The sequence below is a fragment of the Berghia stephanieae genome, chromosome 3 (genome assembly GCF_034508935.2).
Source record: "Berghia stephanieae isolate SIO BIC M18660-M18661 chromosome 3, UCSD_Bste_1.3, whole genome shotgun sequence".
NCBI lineage: Eukaryota > Metazoa > Mollusca > Gastropoda > Nudibranchia > Aeolidiidae > Berghia > Berghia stephanieae.
This window is the reverse complement of record NC_088362.1, coordinates 67,933,322-67,938,856: the sequence shown is the minus strand read 5'-3', so window position 1 is coordinate 67,938,856 and position 5,535 is coordinate 67,933,322. Positions and strand designations below refer to the sequence as shown.

At 32.8% G+C, this 5,535-nt stretch overlaps 1 protein-coding gene across 1 annotated transcript in view; it reads left to right on the top strand.

Moving 5' to 3' along the window:
• The first annotated feature begins 1,255 nt into the window (after positions 1-1,255).
• LOC144968275 (organic cation transporter protein-like) overlaps positions 1,256-5,535 on the top strand; it is a 29,331-nt gene continuing 25,051 nt past the window's right edge. Inside the window, exon 1 of the mRNA XM_078906473.1 lies at positions 1,256-1,359. The gene's annotated coding sequence lies outside the window, so the exon portion shown is untranslated. The remainder of the gene's footprint in view (positions 1,360-5,535) is intronic.

The following is a 5,535-nucleotide window of genomic DNA, read 5'->3' as shown; positions in this document are numbered from 1 at the left end:
GCTAATTCTAAACATTTCTTAAATAATAATTATTACGCAATTATTATTGGTACTTACCACTTTTCAAAGATTCTGGTTCGATAAATTAGCCATAGACGTCTAGTTATTAAAAGGAATTGAAAGCAGATTCGTACTTTCGATTTTAAAAGATGAAAACAAACCCAATCACTCAATTTGTAAGAGGGCGTTATAAAAAATAGTTCATACTTTCCAGTAAAATTGTTGATAGTTCACTACTTTTTATATATTTTCATATCATTCAAGATATAAGAAATATTATTTAAAACTTATGGTCGCCAATTAACCAATTTCTTATAAAGTACCGAAATTATAAGAACAGAATCAATTATTGCGCATTCAATGAAATTGTACCAAGGCAGAAAAGTAGTAGTTTTGCTTGAAATCGTTATCCAACCAATGGCCCCCACTAGCGGGGGCTGAAGATTCCACATGTCAATACTTTCAGTATAGTAATCCTTAGTCCATACATATAACGTTCAAATATTATTAGGCTGGTTTAGCCCTATTTGCCATTTTGAACATGTTAGTTTGTCTGACTTAAGACCCTATCTTTAACACTGTCTGAGGGGACATAAGTCCTGCAAACAGGCCAAGGTAGTTTGACATGGAGATATCTGACGGCATGTTTATATTTATTATTATACATAAAACCAGATTTCAATGGGCATAGGAAGAGCAGCCTAGCCTCACCCCTTTGCATCAAAAGGCACCCCTACAATCAAGACCTGAGATACGGCAAGTTCGGCTAAGAACATCAGCTGCCATAAGCTAAGACTAGCAAAAATATTAAAATATTGTGGTTTTCTTAATGCCCCATTATGTAAAATAAACATTAAAACATGTAAATACACACAGTAATATTTCTAACAGAATAAATCAGATTTACTTTTATATTGTCAATTATACCTGGAACTTGTTTTCTTTTATTCATGATTTATTATATTATGAAGATTATATCTTTAGAAAGCTATTCGAGCCATGAATCATTGCTGTTTAATATTTTTCATTTTATATGAACCGGGGAAATTATAGGACTTGCAGACCTCAATATAATTTAATTTTAATTGATAGGCCGATTCTGTGAGTGCACCCGCAGGTTACGTATTATTGTTATCATCATTGCCTTATGTCCCTTTCAGTTGATTCATTGTTAAATGGTTAAAATAATGTTAGAATAGAGGCTGTAGTATTTTATTTTGGTTATCATGCTTATTGTGACATCGTAGGAGGGAAAGTGCTGTTACGAACTTGTGATTGTCAGTATAAGCTTTTATGGTGTTGTACTTTGTCACTTTATTATGTTGAGTGAAGGGTTACACGGTACTGTATACATCTCGTGTAAGTATTAAAATCTTAAATGTAAACTCCTAAATATAGATTCTGCTACAACTCATCTTCTTCATCTTCTATCCCTACGACTTTATTTTTATGTCTTAAGACACAACCTTCTCCCCTCTTTCTGCTCTTCTTCGTTTTCTTCTTCATTATTTTCCTGATGTTCTTCTTCTTCTTCTTCTTCTTCTTCTTCTTCTTCTTCTTCTTCTTCTTCTTCTTCTTCTTCTTCTTCTTCTTCTTCTTCTTCTTCTTCTTTTTTTTTCTTCTTCTTCTTCTTCTTCTTCTTCTTCTTCTTCTTCTTCTTCTTCTTCTTCTTCTTCTTCTTCTTCTTCTTCTTCTTCTTCTTCTTCTTCTTCTTCTTCTTCTTCTTCTTCTTCTTCTTCTTCTTCTTCTTCTTCTTCTTCTTCTTATTATTATTATTATTATTATTATTATTATTATTATTATTATTATTATTATTATTATTATTATTATTATTATTATTAATTATTATTATTATTATTATTATTATTATTATTATTATTATTATTATTATTATTATTATTATTATTATTATTATTATTATTATATTATTATTATTATTATTATTATTATTTTATTATATTATTATTATTATTATTATTATTATTATTCATGTATATAACTCTTCCGTCACTTATTTTTGTTTTCTAATTCTCCTACTGCTTTCTCTTCATCAACATCATAAATCATCATCATCATCATAATCACCATCATCATCGTCATCATCATCATTATCAGTAGTAGTAGTAGTAGTAGTAGTAGTAGTAGTAGTAGTAGTAGTAGTAGTAGTAGTAGTAGTAGTAGTAGTGGGACTATGTGGTCTAGTAAAATGACACTCCCTTTCGGATCTGATGGCCCTTGGTTCGAGCCTTGATCATCGCGTGGTTGAGACCTTTAAAAAGGCTCTTTATTCAATTTATTTAATCGTACTCTGGTGTAAAATCGGCTGGTCTTTAGTGGTGGTAGTAGTAGTAGTAGTAGTAGTAGTAGTAGTAGTAGTAGTAGTAGTAGTAGTAGTAGTAGTAGTAGTAGTATAGTAGTAATAGTAGTGTAGTAGTAGTAATTACTATATTAATAGTAGTAGTATTAATAGTAGTAGTAGTAGTAGTAGTTGTAGTAGTATAGTAGTAGTAGTAGTAGAGTAGTAGTAGTGTAGTAGTAGTAGTAGTAGTAGTAGTAGTAGTAGTAGTAGTAGTAGTAGTAGTAGTAGTAGTAGTAGTAGTAGTAGTAGTAGTAGTAGTAGTAGTAGTAGTAGTAGTAGTAGTAGTAGTAGTAGTAGTAGTAGTAGTAGTAGTAGTAGTAGTAGTAGTAGTAGTAGTAGTAGTAGTAGTAGTAGTAGTAGTAGAAGCGGCATCAGCAGTAGTATTACATTTACAACTTTGTCTTTTAAACTGAACATCGTTTTGCCAAAAAGTTAATTGCCGTTTTACGCCCGCAGCCACTGTTAATGTGAGCTTACATTGGTTACATTGTACACCAGCATTTAATTTATGTGATTATGACCAACTACACGGATGTTAGATTCGACTGGTTGGAATGTATCTCTGTCACTAAATGCTTAAATTTACATTACTCACAACGTTTTTCTGGGATACAAAACTGCGTAAAAGTTTTCAAACGCATGTCCGCTTTTTAAGCAGCAAATTGAGATGAGGGCAGCAATGTTCCTGGATAGAAAATTTGCTTGTGTCATACTAATAACAATTTCTATTTTTCTCGTCTCCATTATGTCAACCACCATAGCTATACTTTTATTTTCCTTAATGTGACCTATTTTTTACATGAGTCATCATGTTTTGTCATTTTCCGTTGTCTCTATGTGAAGGCCATGGTCCGAGATGTTGTTTGTTTTGTATTGACACTTCTTCAGCCTAAAGAATATCCCTCGAGATGTCCTCATGCATTCCTCGTGATCGTGCATCACACCGATAATTATTATCTCTAATATTAGTTTTGAAAACTAAGTTTGATTCTCAGACTAGAAAGTTAATATCAACGCCTGTGGTCAAAATTCCTTTTCCTAAGTCATAATTGGATATCTGAAATTCAACGTTTTGTTTTAGTCACACTATTTCTATTAGCGGATACTATTTTGAGGATAGCACACAAGTAAACATTTTTTTATTTGGGGGGGGGGGGGTGGAGAGTGGGTCGATGGTTTCTTCGAGTGAACAGAATTCACACTAACAACAAGTCACAACACTCAGATACCAGCCTGGTGTGAAAAGATCTTTGTCAAAGGGAGCAAAAGTGTGCTGCTAGTCTCATTGGAAGTGTAGAACCACTCTTCTTATAATGGCATCTTATTTTTTAGTCTAAATATATTTTTCTGGTCGTGAATAAAGATCATACATCCTCGTCTCTTTTACGTCCCGTTACCTTACACATCTTCCTATACATCATGCATTGAAATAGATATGCCATCTTATGATTCAATGTGTAACAAATTCATTACTTGTTTTAGGACAGGATGCATACACACTTCTCAGGACTTCAGAACCAGAAGAGAAGATGGTGTGTCACGACTTCTCTGACCTATTATGCTTTGTCCACCAATTAAGGGACTGAATATGGTAGATAATGTATTCACTCAAGATGCATGATGCATTTCATTTGTCCATTTTTCGACAATTTAACAAATTATTGCTGCATGTATTCGTCGTTTTAAAAATCATTAAAAAAACAAAAACTGATGAAAACTAAGTCATTCAACAGCCTTTCAAAATGACTTAATTCTATAGTATATCTGTTTATGTAGCAATGACTATCCCGCACAAATCTTTGGGCCTCTTTTTCGCTCACGAAGTTCCCAAATTCGCGACAAATATGGGACGAAGCCGTTTCGTACATGCTATTTTAAAAAATTAATTACAACGCTGTTTATAATTAAATATGACTGAAAGTTGGCACACAGTTAGAAAAGAGGTCATTTTACATTATGTCAAGCGACAAACTCGTACAATTACCGAAAGACCGTTAAAAATAGATTTTTACTCTTTGGAGTACAATATTTCAACTACAAGGAGGAGAAATTTTGTCGCTCATAAGGTTATATATGCACATTTCATCTATTTATATTTCAAATTTCATTCGATTATGATAAGTACTTTTCCCGTATTCTAACAAAACATCAACCCAATTTGCATTTCAATGAGTGAAAATATGGAGACGGCCATTTTGCTCCACCATCGCGCGACACGAAAATCACGTGAGCGAGGCAAGGCTGCCCGATGGCCAGACTTTAACCTGACCAAATTCGACTTCAAAAGTGGCTAAATAGAAAATCATATGGCTTTCAATATTTAGACTGGCCCACTTAAAATGAACTAAATTTTAACAAACAGAAAATTGAATAGACTAGGATAAATGTCACTGAGACAAACATAGATGAATAGAATGTAAAAAAAGAAACAAAATTATATATTTGGCCACACACGTGGCCATCTGGCAACCTTGTTCGCGACGACGGATGACACAAATCCTCGCGCGCTTTTTTAAAATTAAGGTATTGTTTCAATGTTATGTCATAGGGTAGATTAACACATTCTCTCTCTCTCTCTCTCTCTCTCTCTCTCTCTCTCTCTCTCTCTCTCTCTCTCTCTCTCTCTCTCTCTCAAATAAATACTAGAACGAATATAAGCCATGGTCTCACGGGACTGATTGATAATAATTCAGCAGGCATTTTTCGTGTCATTTGTATGGGTTGTAGACACAAGATTACACTTCGGAAAAATTCCAAATGATCAATATTATGTATATTTTAAAACAAATTTATAGTTGACCCTAGCCATACCGCTCTGAAATTATACAAGTTAGAACTCTTCTGATATCTTCATCATATTATCTGATAATTTTGACATAAAATTGCCAAGTTTTAATATCTAATTCCACGTATTAAGCGAGATACAGGCACAAACCAGAATAAAACGCAGAAAAAGCGTCCCATATTTTCCGTATTTTTTTCTCTTTGTGAGTCATCCAAATAAATGACATCTTTGAAACTGCATAACTTTGTTATGTATTAATATTAATGGATTTTCAAAATTCAAAAAGATTTTTACTCAGTGGAGATAGGGCTTTGATTTAAGAGTAGTATTTCCTACAAAAATAGAAAACAAAAATTTTCATTGTCATTGCTAGTTTATGTCGTAATTTACA